The sequence below is a fragment of the Xenopus tropicalis genome, chromosome 8 (assembly GCF_000004195.4).
Source record: "Xenopus tropicalis strain Nigerian chromosome 8, UCB_Xtro_10.0, whole genome shotgun sequence".
NCBI lineage: Eukaryota > Metazoa > Chordata > Amphibia > Anura > Pipidae > Xenopus > Xenopus tropicalis.
Genome location: NC_030684.2, coordinates 49,508,495 through 49,528,939, shown reverse-complemented (window position 1 = coordinate 49,528,939; position 20,445 = coordinate 49,508,495).

Below are 20,445 nucleotides of genomic sequence, written 5' to 3'. Positions count from 1 at the left end.
GATCCTCATTGTAGGACCAATTACCATGAGTTTGATTTGCCTCCCAGTGCTAATTGCATATGTTAATGTAGGGATATAGTTACAGTATAAATGTCTATAAAATAAATAGCAATAAAATACACCGCCACTTTAATAAAAATATCACCACTTTTACACTATGGTACTTTAGAAACCTCTTTACTTATTTCATGAGAATCGAGCTGGGTGGTGTAAAAACAGGTGATAACTAGAAAAAAATCTACATGTAACCCAATGCCTAGTGCAACCACTATCACCCAGCATTGTACAAGATTTTTAACACCCAAAACCCTTTTCCCACCAGAAATAATTATGGAAAAGTTTCTTAGATGTGTATATGCTGGCATGATATTGTATGCTGGCATTATTTATATGTCTTTATAAATAGGGTCTTAACTATTTAATTCACCATTATTATATTACACTGGTAAAAAAATGTATATCCATGTACTTCAATATGAGTACTTGTTTTGAACATACTTTGCTTGTTGTTTTAATCAGAAATAATGAAGGGCAAACAGAAACATTGAAGCTACTCTATATTTGGTCCTTGGAAGGTAAGTAGTTGTAACACCAGCATACAAGCCCCCTACGTTTCCCCTTTATTGTTTTATTAGCACAAGTTCATTATGCAAGAGGATTTATGGTGTACTGTCTACCTCCCAAGGACCAGACTTCAGTTTCTCTGTTTGCCCTGTTTAGCTCAAGACATAACAAAAACCACACTTTTTTTTATAGACAAAAGTATTTTTTGTACAAGCCCACTGAATCCATTTTGAATAGGGGTGTATACAGTCAGACACTTTAAATATACTCTTTGCATATTTGGTGTTGTATTTAAAAACACCTATCATCAAGTAAATGTTTACCTTCTGACTAAATGGGAGTACCCAGCAGAGGTCACTAATAAAACTATTTGTGTGCAATGCCAGGCTGCTTTAATCTACTGCTCATCACCTCAAGATAAACTGGTAGATCACAATCTACCTTGAGCACCCCTGAGATTCATGTTAGTTATAGTATACTATAATCAATAATCATTTATTTACAAATTATATAGAAAGAGTCCAAAATAAGAAAAACACCTTCATTGCATTTTCCCACCTCAATCCATGCACCCAAGTGATAATAAACTATAACACAACTTTTATTCATCATACAATAAAGGAGTACAGGGTGACAAAGTTGTGGGTACGTGTCCAAAAAAATATTCCCAAAGGAACACTTTTATTTTAGTGGTTTTTGAAATCATGAAAAAACTTGTTTTTACTAAAACCCCAAATGCCAAGTAATTTATTAAAACAGCCTGATATAAAAAGCACAAACAAACAAAAAAAGAAAAAAATGTGAAAAGTATCTGAAAAATACAAAAACCTTGAACTCATTGCTTTCGGAAGAATTTTGCAAAAAAATAAATAAATAAATAAATAAAATCAAGAAAACATCTAAAACCACAAATTAAATAACGATTGTTACAATTACCCTTTGACTTCTACATGACCTCTTAGATAGCAAAGTTTTGTATTTGTGTTTTTGGGGGTTTTACACTTAATAAATTATATATTTTTTAATGTAAATAAAAAATGTAATTAGTATAATCCACAATGACCAAACAACCAAAATATGAACTTAGCAAATGGTGCCCTAAGATCATATTGCTTCTACACTCTTCAGTGTATCTTTAGAAATGAAATGTGTTTCAATCTCTCAAATGTGAGTTTTGTCAGGGCTTGTTTGTTTGTACAATATTAATTCATGTGCACAGCCTCCTCCGGGCTGCATGATATAGGGATACTTAAGAAGTGCTGAAGTGATATTCTCCACACACCAAGCTGTCTGTTTCACCTTTTAATTTAAATTAGTAAACTATAGCCAACCCTCAGATGCATGTTTGTAAAGATGTGTGCAAAAATAAAAATCCCCATTCATATCCACTTTAATATTATAGTTCACCATATAAAATCACATGTTTTTATAAAACTGTGTAATGATTTAGTCGGGTGCAACATTTTGGTGTTGAAAGAGAGTAGGGCATTTACCACTGAATTGTCCTATGAATGATGCCAGGTGTAAAGTGGTGTAAAGTAATGGCAACATTTTGAATGTTAGCTCTTTGTATTGGGTTTTCATGAAAACAATCCATGCTGCTGAATGTTTTTATATTAAATGTAAACATTTTCTATCATAAAATATTTGATCTGTGAAATTGGAACATTGCACTTATATAGGAATGCTACACATGAGAAAGTGTACAACTGACCAAGCAGAAGAGATGTCAACAAGCAATAAGTGTACTTTCAGACCTTAGCTGACATTTTAAAAAGTGAAACTAGTGATGAGCAAATTTTTTCACCAAATGGATTCGCAGCAAAATTCCACATTTCACTGGCAAATTGTTGTGCGCAACTTCCACAATAATTAGCCAAAAAAAATTGCAATCACGTCAAAAAGGCATGTTGTGTCAAAAAAAGGTCACAGCAAAAAAGGGTGTGGTCACATAAAAAATTGCGTTGTCATGCCAAAAAAAAGGCATGGCCGTGTAAAAAAAAGTGGGCATCAAAAAAGACACACATTTCACATTTTTCAATGAAGTGAAATGGGACAGATTCACTCATCACTACACATAATTTGTTCTACGTCTTAAAGATATATAGCAGAAGTGAAATCCCCCCAATCATGTAATCAATAATGAATATTATATTTTTCCTGGTTTCACTCTGGGCTGAAACTGATCATCATTTTTAAAAATGGCCCCTTTATTGGAGATCCCTATAGACCTGCTATGGTTGCTGTTTCAAATGAGGTGTGGGTGTGTCCCAATGGTCCCTGTCAGAAGCACAGTAGGAGGGGGACAGCCAATTACAGCCCTGCAGGCACACAAGCAAAGACCGGCTTTAGTTCCCTATTAGGTCAGGCAAACTGCTGGTTGGTTCCTATCCTACAGTACAGTGTGCTGAGTGTCGCCGGCCCCCCTGCACAGCCTGGGAAAGGAGGCAGGAGCAAGTGTAAAAGATGAGCAGAACTAAAAGGGTTTCTGTAGAAATTTTCAATAAATTAAACACTGCTCTTTATAGCACAATTCTTCTATATTTAAAGTTGTATAATGCACTGGCACATTCTTGTTTTTTACACAAGTTTCTGTTTGTCTCTGGATGCAGATTGCAGTGATTCTAAAGGAAATGATTTTGACTGTATACATAATTCTTGGCAACCAGATCTCCATCTTGTAACAAGGGATTGTTTTCCTAGAATATTGCTTTCCATACAAGTTGTTCTGTCAGTTTGTATCACATATCGGTTTCTAAATGTATAGCTAATGCTGCAGGGGGTGGCTTTGCTGTCACATCATATCAGCTATGTACAGTTTCAAACAAGTGTAAATAAATGCTTCAACCGAGGTGTACCGATCCCATTCTGAAATACTGGACCTGATTTGTATAGGTTACCTTGCTTTGGTAAAGCCCAGAGAGCCTTGATCTTTATCACATAATATTAGATCATATACAGGAATTCTGAAGGGACACTAATAGGCCATTTGTCAAATTAACAAAAGGGTGAATTTTATCAGCACTCACGTTGGTGTACTTCATTTTTGTTCCTTTACTGTAGTATTTCATCATATGAACCCATTTATCATTGTTCAAAGCTGTGGAGTCAGGATTTTGTCTTTCACCCTTTGTGGAAAACTTGGAACTACTGAGGATATTTATAATAACAGTGCTGCTACTAAAATAAAGTATTTTTTCTCTGGTCCATTGAGATGAATCACAGAATGTAGATGTAAGGGTTAAACTCTAATAGCATCTGTTATGGATCGCCGTGTCTGCTATAGATCATTTAAACATGAAACAAACCCAGTAGAATTGTTTTGCCTCAATATGGATTCATTCAGCTTAGGTACCTCAGCACAAGGTAGTGTTTTATAATTACAGAAAAAATACATTTTAAAATTTTGAATTATTTGATTAAAATGAACTCTGCAGCAGATGAACTTCCTGTAATTTGGAGCTTTCTGGATAACAGATCCCATACTTGTACCATGTACATGTATAGGACAATATGATTATGATGTCAACATACAAAACTTCCGGAAAATACAATATGCTGCCTGTATCATCCTCCTCTTCATCTTAACCTCTTAATTTGCTATTTTGAACCTTTTCAAAATTGAATCGCCATAAAAAAAAATTGCAATTAAACCATATCACAAATTCAAATGTTTAAAGAATTCTAAAAAAAAAAAATACAGTATATTTAAAATACCACCTACTGGCTTCTATAAAAGCTTGCTGGGTTTTAGCTGCTGAACTTTGTGATATGAATATTCAAGATTCATAGGTCCATAACTCTATAGTCAAGGTCCATAAGATTCACGTTCTAGAGGAAGCTTTTCTCTCACCTTTCACTGCAGCAACATTTCAGGCTTATGAACTTGTTCCTCTCCCAGTTTTGTTTCTGTTCTCTCCCTAATAGATATTTATTATGGTGTTGTTTTTATTACTAAATTATGCAGTATACATAGCATTTTACCATTTAACATTTTATTCTGAAACCAATAAATTCATTTTTTTATTTGAAATATTGGTGTGTAGTTGCAGAAAGAGCCAAAATTGCACAATAGAACTGCTTTCAGATAAGCTATTGTTGCTTCTACTCAGTGTAACTGGAGGAGTCGTGGGGAAATATAAAAACATCTGTTTGCGCTTTTGAAAAATATATTTCACAACAGATTCGGCTTGGAGCAGCTCTATTTACTGATGCATTTTGTAAATGCAGACTCCCTATTATCTTTATGAGACAGGGGTCTGATTCCAGCTGAGTATTGATTCCTAGCACTTTATTATTTTTTCTCACTATTATAATTGTACCCAAATGTGTACCCACCTTTTCAAGTGCAGCATAAATTTGTTTTTGCAAAAATAAAGTGAATACAAAATGCATTCCTCTAAAATTAAATAAATAATATACATTTCTATGCACTGTTGTATAGTGATGAGCAAATCTGTCCCTTTTGCTTTACTGAAAAATTCACAAAATGGTGAAAATTTTGAAAAATGTGGCTACCACAACTGCAGCTTATTTGACACAACCACAACTTTTTCCTCACTCTTTTGTCAGGCCAAATTTTTGTACCAGCTTTGCAGGAAAATTGAAAAAGTTTCACAGTGAATCCATGCCTGGCAATACATTTCGCTCATCATTAGTGTTGTATAATCATTCTCAATTTGACAAGTCTAAAGTAGTGATGAGCATTTTTTCAGGGAATATTTTCACGAAACTGATGCAAAAATTTGGTGCAAACATTTTCAGTGAAAAAACACCCATAGGGGCACATTTACTAACCCACAAACGGGCCGAATGCGTCTGATTGCGGTTTTTTCGTAATGATCGGTATTTTGCGATTTTTCTGAAAATTGTCGCGACTTTTTCGTAGTCATTCCAAAAGTTGCGCAAAATCTGCCGATTTTTTCGTAGCGTTAAAACTTGCGCGAAAAGTCACGCCTTTTTCGTAGTCATTCAGAAAGTTGCGCAAAATGTTGCGATTTTTTCGTAGCGTTAAAACTTGCGCGAAAAGTCGCGCCTTTTTCGCAGCTTTCATGCCGAGTACGAAACATTCGGATTCATTCAAGCTTCAGTATGATGACTTTTCTTGGGCCAGGTTGGAGCTGCAGGGTGCCATTGAGTCCTATGGGAGGCTTCCAAAATCATGCTAAGTCTGAAAGTTTCGCCCGCCGCTTACGAGCGCTCAATACGAAAAAGTCACGACAAGATACGAGCGAATCGTAATGGCTACGAAAAACTCGCGTTTTTTCGCGCAAGTCGTAATGGCTACGAAAAACTCGCGTTTTTTCACGCAAAACGTATTGGTAACGAAAAAGTCGCGACAATTTCCGAAAAGTCGTAAAGGCGTAGAAAAAAATCGCAAAAAATACGAAAAAGTCGCAAAATGTTCGTTTTCCAATCGGAGTTTTTCCAATTCGGATTCGTGGGTTAGTAAATGTGCCCCATAGACTCCACTGTATTCTGCACGGAAATGGTCGCTGCTAAACACACTCATTGACGTCAATAACTTCAATGCATTTTGTAAATTTTCCCACAGTTTCATGGATTTTTCGGCTAAGCGAAATGGGACAGATATTCTAATGATATTTGAGTGACTGCTGTAAATACAGTAGTGTAACTAAAGTCTAGGTACACATGTTTTCTGATAAAAGACTATGATTTAATCCAGGGGTTAATTGATATAGCAGCTTTATTCTGCTTTCTATATCTGGCCTATCTTGTAGAACTGGTTTGAAGGTGTCAGGGTCAAAGAACTGCATTATTATATACAGAATAATTATGTCATGACAGGGATACAGTAAATGTATGTATCTGTTTTGACAGCTGGTCAGTCTACAGGAGAGCTCTGACTGAAAGACACAGAGAGGTGTCTGTGAATCCAACATACAGGAATCTATGTGCCTATACACACACAGTTGCCTGTACAGAGGTCTGTAATATTATTGCAGCTGATGTGTTGCTATCACTGGTACGGAGGAAGTCTTTTTTATACACTCTTTTGTTACACCTGTATCTGGCTATTGAAGTAAGATTTTTATCTGCATGTGTAAATTGCAGGAGGATGACTGACTGGCAGCGGCTCTAAGCCTGTAGGTGAGTATAACAAAACCAAAATGCAAAAAACCTGAAGTGCTGTGTATATGAGGATATAAAGGATATAAACAATAAGCTGCTTTACTGTTATATGTACAAATGCAGCTTCATCAGCACCCAGCCCAGCCCAGCTCCATTCCTTTACATTCCCTTTGCTCAAGTATGCTATTGAGGGGGCCTCATAACATGGCGCAGCAAATCAGCTTTCACTCAGCTCTGGCACTCACAAATTTCTACATCACTGACATAGACAAGGGAGCCAGAGATTCTGGAGGGTGGGGGATGGGAGACTGCTTCAATAATTATCTCTAACTTTGTAAAGGTGCAAAATTTTTAACAGCTATAGATCATCAAAATGTTTTTTCAGACTTTATAAGTTTAATCTTGTTATGTTAAACAATTTTCATGATTGTTCCCCTTTAAAAATACTTCTGGTGAACAAAAGGCAAACCTGACCAATGTGCGTTAAATTAGCCAATGAAAGCAAACACAGTAGTGAACATATATTTAAAAATGGGTCAAGCCTCTTCTGTAGATCAATGAAATAAAATGTTTTCTTTGTCAAGATCCCACAACATCATCTAGCAAACCTAAATAATTCTCACCAGTATTTTTTAGACAGTGCTTCCATTCTAAATATGAGCCACATTAATGATCTCTGTCATAAATTATTGTATAAATATTCTCTCTGAAGAGTGTGCATTCATTTCAGTGTCAGTGGACAAATAAATCTACCCACGGGTGACTAACAGCCTTGAATAAATACTTTTTCACTCAGCATCTACCCATAGCACCTTAGCAGTGCAATTACATTGAGGGGGCTATTATCCCAATTAATGATCTGTTTTATATTCATTGTGCAGTACGCTATGAGCGATTTAGAGACCCATCCTTAATACTTCTTCTGGCAAATGAAAGAATTATAACAAATATGCCGTTAGAATGCATACATAACATTCCCAAGCTATAAAGTGACAAAAAATACCAAAGAATGGCACAAATCCTTCTGTTTCATTTATCTATTCATTATATTTCTTCCATAGGAGGGACAGCGAAAGGGCATCACCTATGCAAGGCAACACAACAGAATAACAGAATTTTACCACTTGTTTCTGACCATTAGACGATAGTGTTCTGCTAAAGTCAATTGGCACAGTTTGTGCTGAGAAGCAATATGGCAATTGTGAATTTTATATATGAATGGCAGTAATGAGTAATTGTCTCACATTGTACCTGTCTAAATGAAACAATGAATGTAATAGAAAATACAAAAAGGTTTCTGTCTAGTATCTGTATCTGTCTAGTATCTAAGTATGAATCATTTGTCTATTTAGTTATCTATCTATAAAGAGAATCCACACTCCAAAGGATATCATTGGATGCAAAATAATCCTATTGGGTTTAAATAATATTTTATTGATTTTTTTTAGAGACTTAAGGTATGGAGATCCAAATTAAGTAAAGACCCCTTATCCGGAATACCCTTGGTCCCGAGCTTACTGGATAACGGGTCCTATACCTGTACTACACTTTGTCCAAAATATTTAAGCTCATATGCCATGTCAAGGCCCCTCATTGTATGTCCTACAATGTATGTATGTATATCTTTATTTATAAAGCGCTACTTATGTACGCAGCGCTGTACAGTAGAATTCATTAATACAGACAGGGGGTTAAAGATAATGGATAAATACCAAGTACAACAATAAATACAATAAATACAAGGTGCAGTTGTAATAAGAGTCAGAAACACAAGATGAAGGAGGTCCCTGCCCCATAGAGCTTACAATCTATATGGGAGGGGTAACTAACAGACACAAATGGGCAAATGTAAGTGCTATAGGTCACAGTGGGTGACATTACAGTATAAGTGCCAGTTTCCAGATCAGGTGCTGGGTGAGTGCTCCAAAAGGTAGTCTTTAAGTTTAGTTTTAAAAAGACTGAGGGAGGATTCTCTCCGGAGGACATCAGGGAGGGAATTCCAAATGTAAGGGGCAGCAAGGCAGAAAGGTTTAAGGCGGGAAACAGCAGTAGTAGTGGGGGGCGCAACCAAACGGTTGCTCTGCGAGGAACGAAGGAGTCGGCCAGGAACGTACGGAGACACCAGGGAAGAGATGTAGTGAGGAGCAGAGGAATGGAGGGCTTTGAAGGTTAAGAGAAGGAGTTTGTAAACTATTCTTTGTTTAACAGGAAGCCATGATAAGGCCTTTAGCAGGGGAAGGGCCTGAACTCTCCTGGATGAGAGGAGGAGAATTCTGGCAGCGGTGTTTAATATAGACTGTAGGGGGGAAAGATGGGAGTTAGGGAGGCCGGTTAGCAGCAGGTTACAGTAGTCAAGTCGGGATAGGATACAATGCCTATTAGCATTCTAACCCCCATATGCACTAAGTTTGACCAGTAGCAGTTACTTATATCAACCAATAAGATTTTTGCTTTCACCAGGTAACCAGTAAATTCTACCTTCTGATTGGTTGCTATTGGTTACTGCGTCTGTGTAAAGTTGGTGCATTTTATTACATAACTCCCTAAGTCTCTAATGCAATTAAAGTCAAGACCCCAGCAAACAGTATGACTGAGTAGTAAGACCATGTTGCACTTACCCTTAACCCAGGAACTCTATAGAGAAAACAGGGAGATTTTGAGCCCCAGCTAATTAACCTACACCTGTGAGTAGTTCCTTGTCTTAAAGGCTGAATGGCAGCTAGAAGCGATATTTGGCTACAATTTGTGCACAAAACACAGAAAGAAATTGATAGTGTGCATTAGACCGAGCGCTGGGGATTTCTGTGTTTTGTGTACAAACAGGGTGCCATTCACAAACTAAAAGAAAAATATACACATCACCAAATGAGTGCACATTTTTAAAGAGTTTTCAGAATGACTGGTTTCTGGATTATTCTATAAATGAAAATGCTACAAGAAAGTCTGAATTGCCCTCCTAGTATGTGTAATGTTTTGATACAAGACAAACAATAATATTGTATTAACACCTACCCTACAAGTTAGCCATAACACCCACTGGGCCTCATTTACTCTTAGTACAAGAATAAAAATGGCAAATTGTACCAGTTTTATTTTGTGTATGCACTTGAGCCCACTGTTTCCCAATATGAAATAAATATGGTTTCTAAAGCTATAAATACCCTTTTCAGTGTTTCAGACATTTTTTGAATATGTAAGTCAAGAGACGAGCAGCATGCAATACATAATTATAGTAAGTGTAGCTTTGCCATTGTTTCTGCCACATTTTGCTGCAGCAAGTGTTTATGTGATCTTTAAAAAGAGTATAAATAATCCACCCTTGCAATAAGCAGCTTACCCTATATGCATTATTTACTTTTTAGTGTAGAAATGTTCTTTTACCAAGAGAATTCAAAATCAAGCAGATCTGTCATCCTTTTCCAAAGATCTACAGAAAGAGAATATTTAAATAGTGACACCAGACAAATTCACAGGTGAGAAGGTACTACAGAAAATACATCCCTATTTGTGTTGGGAAGCAGCAGCCTAAGGCAATGTTTTATAGTTTCAGAATCTGACCACCGGAGTTTACCTGTACTCCCTCTGGTGGGCCTTAAGGCTGTACTTCCAAAGCTATAAAATAAAATGTTGTTGGAATTCTTCCCTTTATTAGTTATTTTATATTCTTAAATAACACCCCAACTAATCCAACTCAGTAATATAATCTACCTACAATATCCTATAATACTCTTGTGCATACTGTATGGCAAAGTCAACATAAGGCCTACCTTACCCCAAGTCATTTTCCACACCCCATAACTGAACACCACATTTGGTGAAAAAAGGCCATGGTTGTTAACCATAATCCTTAACATAAATTAATATATTGAACAACTAATTGTAAGAGAACCATATTATCATGGCCCTGAGCCCAGGCCCTGCCTCCTATTCATGTCCCATCCATGTCTGTCTACCAGGACCCCAGGCCCACCAAGTTACCCAACTCACCTTACCAGCTACCAATTTAAGTCACGCCAGGGAATCATAGGCAGCTTGAAAGATTATTAATGATGCTACAGTCAGCTTACTACGGGCCTGCCCATAACTCCTTAACCAATTGCATCTAAAATAGGGGACAAGGTGCTTAGTTTCCTTTCCTTGCTTGTCTCTCCCGAGGCTATCATATATAGTATAAAACAAGCTGTAAGCAACAGTAGCTTTTACCATGCTGGAAGGGATTTAGTCTACCTAGAATACCCAATTTCACCTTAGATCAGAGAGGGAAGAGAATGATGGTCTTTCTAGGTACAAAAAAGCTTCCGAGGGACCTAGTGTTCAATATGATTGTGGGGGGAGAGAGAGAATAAATGCAGTAAAAGTAATACTGCAGTGAGAAGAAAGGCTTGTGTTTATGCCACTGCTGTCAGCAGGCGAGTGAATACTACAGTACTTTAAAAGATAAAGGATGCTTTAAAAAATCATGTTACTGGAACATATCAAGAAATGCCGGTGTGTCTGTGTGTTTGTTTTTTTCCTTTCTGTTGCAGTTGTCTGTTATTTTAGTTGGTACTTAACAAGAACTGCTCATTCTTTTTCTCATTCAAAATAGCCTAGTGTAATTAAGGTTGATGTATGTGCAGCATGGTTATTTCTCACAACTCTGATGCAAAATTGTAGGGGAAATGTATGCTTGTCCAATCCTTCTGTCTAATAATCTCTAGAAACAATGACTATATGACATTGTAACTCTAAATAATTTGTTTTGTTTTGTCTTTAATGCCATCCTCAAGGTTATTGATATGACTAGAGGCAATGCTAGGGAATCTAATGGATTTAAATTGAAAGAGTTAAACAGAGCACACAAAGGGCAGTTGTGCAATAATGCATTTGTGTTATACTACTATAACCATTAAATTGCATGAAATTTGTGTCATTAGTCATATTTGGCGATCATACCAGTCTCGGATATTTGATCTCTTCTAAAATGGCTGCTATTCATGCACACTTGCAGCCAATCACAGCTTTCTAACCATGCCAGATCTTTGCCTTCAACCCCCTTATCTCTACAGTCTTTGTGGCAGATTTATCAAAATGTGAGTTTAGAGCTTAATACATAAAAACTCACCCATGTTCTATTCAATCCTATGGGATTTTTAGAAGTGTATTTATCAATGAGTGAAAGTTATGGGTTCACCATTTGATAAATACTTCTAAAAATCCCATAGGAATGAATAGAAAATGGGAACTTTTATGTATGAAGTTCTAAACACACATTTTGAGAAATCTGCCCCATAGTGTCAAAGCAATCGAAGGGAGTGAGGCTGGGGACTGCCGCTTGGAAACTTGGAAATAGAAATTATGGTAAGAAATACAATTACTCTATTTCCTAAGCTACCATTCATCAGCATTGGGATCTACCAAAGCTTAAAGAAGGGAGGGGCACCAAAGGCAATGCAACTAATACATTAAAAGAACATCTAATTAATGGCTGAGGACATTCATATTTTAAAGAACTAATTGCAATATGCTACTGCAGAAAAAAAAAACTAGCAAGGCAAAATAAATATGCGGCAAGTGCAATGCTGTTAATTCTGAACTCCAGCTATACTTTCAGAGGGTATTTACTAAGAGCTTCTGTATTTGATGATAATATACACAGATTGCATTTAGTAGGATGTTTGACTGGAGAATTCTAGCATTCTAAGATGTAGCATGTAACCCAGAGATACATACATAATCCACTAGGATTTCATGAACATTATGTTATCCTAGTTTTAATAACTTGTGTTATATGCACTTTATTTTATCACCAACCAATTCCATCTTTGTTATTGAAACACCCCAATGTGATGTATTAGCAGTTTCTATTTTTTTCCCATTTCTGACACAATTCCCCAATTTAACTGCCTTATATGTAAAGTACTACAGATCTGCATGCATTTGCTTTCTTTCCTTATAAACTTGTGATAATGGCGTGACTGTGTAAAATAGCTGCAAAATGCCAATGATAGTCAATGTTCTTTGATGATAAAACCCAACAAGAAACAGAGTTGCACATGAGTTGTAAATTTACTGCCTGCAGAGATACTTTCCAGCAAAACCGCTTTTTCCCCCAATTTGTCTCCAGGATTCACCCTTATCTGTATCTTCCAGGTAGTACTGGGGCTTATCCTAAACAGCAGAGATGAAACAATTCATACTAGTTTATGTCTTACAAGTAACGATTTTCATTAAAAAGCAATTCAAACAGCCCTAAAATATGAAATTGTCTAGTTAAAGCACATGTCCTACATGATATGTGTTGCTAAGAGCTTTTTATGAATCCCTGAAGTCCCATTTATGTCCAATACACTTTGACTGGACTTCATTTATTTTACAAGTTATATATTGCAGTATTCCTATAGTTGCTGCTGAAGGGAGTCAAAAATAAGATGAAAATGCAATGCAGACAGTTTTGAAGGCAAGGAAATAAACAACTACAGGTACGGGGATCCATTATCCAGAAACCTGGTATTCTGAAAGTTCCTAATTACAGGAAGGCCAGCTCCCATAGACTCCATTATAAGCAAATTCTGATTTTTAAAAATGATTTCTTTTTCTTCTGTAATAATAAAACAGTACTTTTTGGCACCAGGGAGTGCGTGGTAGCATAGTAGCTGATGCTGTGGCTATTTTTCAGGGACTGGGCAACTTGTTTAAATAGAAGAAAGAATGGATGGCACTAAAAACTGAACAATGCAACCACAAGGTTAAATCAGCCGTGGGAGTGCAGGATATTCCTGTTTGTGGTTCTTGGTTTCATCCTACATTGAAACATTGCTGTGTGATTCTGGATTGTCCATACTGCACTGTAACAAAGTATTTAATAGGCAGGCAATGCTTTTAGTGGGTTTGATACTAGGGAAACAAAATACGAATGCCCCAATTCAATCACAGAAACAAACAACAGAGAAACATGGAAGGATCCTTTTGCGCCTCTTTTTAATGTGTGGCTTTTGAGGCCCGCACAAGTTGTATGCCTTGTCAATTTCCTTGTGATTTGGGAAGAGAATGAAATATACACAACTCCATTATATTGTAAGGTTATTTCATGCGTGTTGACATTTTCTAGTAGTGGCATTTTAGCATGTAAATATGCAGACGTAGCATGGGCTATGGCAACTAACTCCTATTTTGATATACATGTTGAACTGACCTCATTATTTACCAAAGGTACAGTATCACAAAATGTTTTGTAAACAAAGAGCTGACATCTCGCACAAATCCCTTCTCACGCTATATGTCCATTTTGTTTTAGTACTATCAATCTTTCAGGAGAAAAGCACTCTATAATAGATGTTCCTGTCACCTCTGTCAACCAACCCAAGAAGTTTTGTCATTACTAAAAGCAGTGATTCTGTGGCATAACAACAAAAAGAGAAATAAATGTGGAAGGAAGCTGTAGTACAATGGTATAAGAGTTGTCAATTATCCACTTGGTCAGCTACAGTTACCTAAAGGATGAATTTGCATGTCTCAACCCCTAATATCCTGGAAGGTGGTTTAGTTTCCTTGGTTTTGGTTTTAAAGTGAATCTAAACACTGTTGCTTAATCACACTTGTTGTTGCTGTACAGGATACATGTACATCCTGTACAAGATCTCAAAATAACAGGCTGGTCTACTACCATAGACTCCATGTTAAGCAAACAGTTCTAATTTTAAAAAGTGATTTATTTTCACTCTGTAATTATAAAACAGTATCTTGTACTTGATGGAAAGTATGCTGCATTAATCATTTAAGTGCCCCAGAACATAGAATCTACATTCTGTGGATAAAAGTACCTACATGCCAAAAATTGTAGATTTGACGTTCTGTTGCACTTCCAGGTCTGGGAGAGGAGGAGTGGCTTTTAAAGCCACCCCTCACACTGCCTGCTCGTTCCCCAGCCCATAGGCAATTAGCAGAGATGGGGATCAAGAAGTCCCTTGGGCATGATCGATAAAAAAAAGTACCTATGTGCAACAGATCGTAGATTCGATGTTCTGTTGCACTTCCAGGTTTGTGTTTTCACCCCACAAAAATGCAGTAAATGGGTTAAATTTTCAATAGCTGAAGTGATTGCTAGGACAATTTGTATGCACTGACTTCATTTTGGGGGTCTCTAAATGCATCAAATCATAAGATAAGATGCTTCTAAGTGGAAGCTTTAAGGTGATTTTTTTAGCATTTTCATACATTATAGAAACAGCTAAGTTCAGAAAAGCATTGCTGTTTGGTACTTAGGAGTAGAAAGACACCATTACCCATTTTGGATTCGGCAGAATGTGTAATTTTCAAAAACATATGGTTTCCTGGGGTAAACCTAATGTTCCAGGATTTTTGGCTTTGGAATCTAAAGTATGCTGTTTTGTGCTGTAGTGCTCTGAAAATTTGGTAATTTACTGCTGGTAGTGTTTGATCTATAGAAGTCAGAAATCTCCATAAAACTATAAATATCTGGTATTGGCACATTCAAGAAACATGAAGCTTTCTGAATCAGCTGAATTTTTGTCCATAATTAAAAAAAAAAAATCTGGTATAAATCCCTATATCATGAAAAATAGCAATATTTCATTTTTTATATATTTGTATTTAGAGCTCTAAATCTTGTCCAGAAGTGGGAAAACACGAAACGCAGGCTGATTTAGAAACATCAGGTTCTCCTGAAAAAAAAAACAATATATAGTTTTCCTGCCTAAACTATCCCCCTGTAGTAAGCACAAAATTTTCAAAAAATGTCCTGCACTGAGCGTAACTGAAACTGAAATATGAAATTCTGCTGGCACTTAAAGTATTAATCCATATTGATGGCAAAACCAACCTATTGAGCTTATTTCATGTTTAAAATATTTAAAGCAGAATATAGTAGTGATGACAAACCTGTCCCATTTTGCTTTTCCGAAAAATTAGCAAAACTATGGAACAATTTGTAAAATGCAGGTATTGTGTCTTTTTTTATGCGACTGTGCATCCTTTAATCACCAGATTAAATAAAAAAACAGCAGAATGTCATCTGTTATATAATTACAGTGTAATACTGGATATCCAACTTCAACAATAATGTTTTTATGTAAGATAACAACAAAATGACTGACATGTGCTGGTGAGCAGTAATTAAGATTTGGGTCATCTTTAAATATCTAGGGCAGAAGGACAATTTTGTGTAGTGTTTAAATCCTATTTAAGAAAACATACAGGGGGCATATGTATTATAGTGTGTAAAGCAACATCAATGGTGATGTTGCCCATCCCAATTAATCAGATTTTTTTTTTGTTTTCTAAAATCTAATTCCTGATTGGTTGCTATGGGCAACATCATTGGTGATGTTGACTTACACACTATAATAAATATGCCCCATACTGTATTATACTGGGAAGCGCACTTGGCTCCTTTTAGCCCACCTCACCCTAATGTCTCAGTTGTACAATAAAAATAAATTCTAAGTATATCTTACATACAACTGTAGGTTAGCTTTATTTGAAACTGGCTATATAAAGGAAAGAGCAGATTTATTTATAAAGTTCTCAGAATGACCTAAGAGAGAAAAATAGAATGGCCTATTCAAAAGAATACCCCATATGATTACTGCCATTCCTCGAATTAATGAGGGAACGTGAATATAATAATAATGGCTTTTTTGCTACTTGCACGGACAATTGTATGCTTCTGTTAATAAATATCATCATAATAATGCAACACAGCTTATGAGAAAACATAATATACTGAATACATTTTTCAAATGTGAGAAATCATAAACCTGGAAAGTGAAAGATTGAAATCTTATGTGTGAAAAAATAATTCTTTACAAATGGGTAATACTGAGATGTACGGACTTTTGAAACAGTTTTTTTTTCTATGGCCTACATAAACAGTAAGTATGAAGTATATTAACTCAATTCATTGAAGTTAATTAAAGCTTTTTCTTAAGAGACAACTAGTGAATCCTATTTCAACTAAACAATTTTATGCCCATACTTTTAAATCTCCTTGTTTTGTTTTCTTTAGGCAAATGAAACACAGCATTTTCTGCTCTGATGAAAACAGGTAACCCACCCTGTCTCATGTGTGCATTGATAGGAATAAATGAGATCCTCACATGGGGCAGTTTTTGCCCAAAAATGCAAACACAAACATTTTGTGGCCAAAACCCACCCAGTGTTTGCAATGACAGGCAGATCCCATTTATTCCTGTCACTATACACGCAGGACTGGTGCAAATCAGACTAGCATTTCCTCTGTCAGCATATTTATGCTAATGGAAAGTTGTGTATTCCATTAACATTACTATTATTACTAGATACAAGGATTTATCCTCAAATCCTTTGTATCTTACCCATTCAATGTTTACATGCTTATTCTTTAATGTCATCAACAGCTTCTAAAACTTTACATACTGATCCTTTAAATCTTTTTTGCACTTATCACTACCTAACTGTCTCCCTTTCTCATGTATATTTCAAAATGCCACAATATTGCTGTGAGCTCTTCATCCCCAATTTGGCATCTCACAGTAGACTCATAAGGTCACTCTCTTTATGTCATATCATTCACTTATTTCTTTCAGTATTTCTAATTTTACTTGCCCTCTATTTGACCATCACTTGCTTTCCTTCTAGATCACACTAGTATACCGTCATTATTACTTTACACTAATAACACATATAGAAATCTTGATGGGGTCAATTCACTAAAATTCTTAGCATCACTAGCACCTAACTCCATCACGTTAACACCCTGTGAGTGCAGCAACCTGCCTTTATGATAATATTTTCTTATGAGCTCTTGACACCCTCACTCCTTCCCCAGCCATCACATGTATCCACTGGATACATGTGATGGTGGGCCTTGAATATGGTAAAGGTGGGCCTTACCATATTCAGCTCGCTACTCCAAAGACATTCCAGATTAACTGAACTTCAGTAAAGGATGTCAGAAATGTATATTTTTTCTTTACTTCTAGTTCATTTTTCTTACACAAAAGAGCTCTTTTACCAATCAAACAACTATATTTCTATTCTTTAATGTCCTCTCTATCATATAAACCCCACCACTGTTTGTTATATATAACTTACTCCTGTGTTCCCCAGCATTCCAAAGGAATACTTGCCCCAGATAGCTTCCCATTCACATGAATGTAAGCAGCACGGGTCCCATGGAACTGGTTATTACTGATGGTTCTGTGAAATGAACTGCACATCAGGTAAATTACCAGCATTCTAGGCTAAGTAGTGGTGTTTTGAAGTTATGAAACTTAAAGTGGTAGGAAATAATACGCAACAGTCCCCTTATTTCATAATATGAGCAAACTTCCCAGAAATCCTTATCCTTTAGGTAAAAATTGATTACTTAAATATCAGATCATTTTAAAATCCATAAAACAGAGGGGACAACAATTAATTAGATGTAGCAGTATATTTTTAATGAATTCAAAGGACTTTACAACATGCTCATTTTGAGGAAAAATGGACTATATATAGATTTTATAAGGCGATGAGTCCCCAATCAGGGTAGGGTAGGTTAGGTTTTCCCTCTTTCCCTTTTCTTTTCCTTTCCTTGCACCATCCAAGTAGTGATGAGCAGAATTCGCCGTGGAAAATCTTAGCGCACGTCAAAAAAAAAAAAAAGTATGATGCACCTTTTTTTCCGCGTTTTGCAGATTTTTTGCCATTTCGAAAATCTTTTCAAAGTTTCACAAATTTTATGCCAAAGCAAAATGGGACAGATTCACTCATCACTTCTTCCAAACAAATACCAAATGAACAAGAGGATTCATTAACAAGACTGGTACAACCAGAAAATGTAACATTTTTATCCGCCACAGGTTGTATAAACAGAAGGGAAAAAGCATTTAATAGCCCTGCTTTTAATAACCAGTTTACCTTCCAATGACCAAAGGTGACAAACAATTGTTTTTATTTTCTGTTTATATATTTAAAAGCTAATTTGGGATTTGTGTTGATTCTTGTTCCGAAAGAGACTTTTAAGAATCTCAACTAACTTGAAGTGCTTCAATGCACATTTTTCCCTACCAACTTCAATGGCAACCTTGCTATTGAACAATAAAGGATTTGCATACTTAAAGAAATGTCTTTGTATTTACCAATATATAAATATAATTCACAATTTGTGCATGCAATTTTTTTCTTAATAATTGAGTAATGTTTACCAAGAAAATGCCCTGTATTGAAAATGTTCATATACTCATTATAAGCTTCTTTCTGTGCAAAACTTTTCAAAGACTAGTAGTTTTGGTCTTTTGCTTACAAAAAAGAAAAGTGAAGGGACATCAATTTACAGTTTGTTGTATATATGTAAATGTAAGGCTTTAGTAGAGTAGACATTATTGTGTAGTTTATATGGGTTGAAAAATGACAAAACCCCATTAAGTAAAATCCCTCTAAATAAACCCCAGTGCACATGTACAGTATATCACACATGGACAGACATACAGTATTTATACACTCACATATATAAACTATTGTAATGCTAAGGAACTATTCATTTCAGAAAATGCAGTAATATGTCAAGGGAATAAACACCCACACACTATGGCTTATATTACATGTACTACTTAACTAAACAAAATGACTATGAGCAAACAATCCTAAATAATGGTACAGTACTAGAGTGAATAAAAGTTATAACACTTAATACTTATCTTCGTTTAGGTGGTGAAGTTCAACAGGGGTTTCCTGAAGAGCTGTTTCCTGGGTGAGGTATAGTGTCTGTGGTCTGAAGACAACCAGGATATTTTGTTTAGTGTTTACTGTAAATAAACAGCAAGCCCCAGTGGCTGCTGTCTATTGTTTTTTTTAATTAAAGCCTGTAGGCTACTGTGTTGGAGATGAAATAGAAATATCAGTATTTCTATGCATGCTGAAAAGTCTACATTATAGTTACATACAGAAATCATTTACTTTTTTATTGCACTACAACTATATATGCTATATCTATATTAAACTATATGTACAGTAGATCCCAGGATCACAATAGCCTTGGATATTAAATCTGCCATTTAATCGTCACCCAGCGGGGCATTCCACAACCTCATTGCCATCATCATGAAAGACCATCTACCATGCTTTGAATTATAGTTCATTTTCTCAATCCTAAAGTGGTGATGTCTTATTCTATGATCTTTTCTAAGGTACAAAACATCCAATATCAAAGCTCTTCGGCCCTTACAGAGGTTAAAACCTGGTCCAAGGAGGAAGCAGAGTTCAGGCACGCTGATATAGTAACAATACACACACACAATACCCAAGGGGTTAAGAGTTTCTTAAGGTGGCCATACACGCTAAGATCCTCTTGCTTGGTGAGGTTGCCGAGCGAGCGGATCTTCTCCCGATATCCTCACCTATGGGTGGGCGATATGGGGCTAATTTGGTCGAATTAGAATGACGGGTATATGCGTCCGTTAGTTCAGGGACCGCATCAACTAGCCGATGCGGTCCCTGATCCGAATTGTATAAGGGGCCCGATATCGGCAGCTAGACTCGGCTGCCACCTTATGTCAAAGTTTGGGCATACTGTAGGTCAGGGCAGGCAGCAATCAGAGTAGTCAGAATTAGACTAAATAAATAGACCAAGTCCTATAATCAGGCATTGAACTTGGGTCCTCTGCATCTTTTTATTCTAATTTGGCAGCAAACCATTATATGATGACATCACGGGTCCTTCAATCAGTCTCGCTGCATGTCTCTGTACCCTCTCCAGCTCATTGATATCTAGTGATGTGCAAATTTCAGTGTTTCGCCATTGACTGATTTTTTTTTACCAAATGAGCA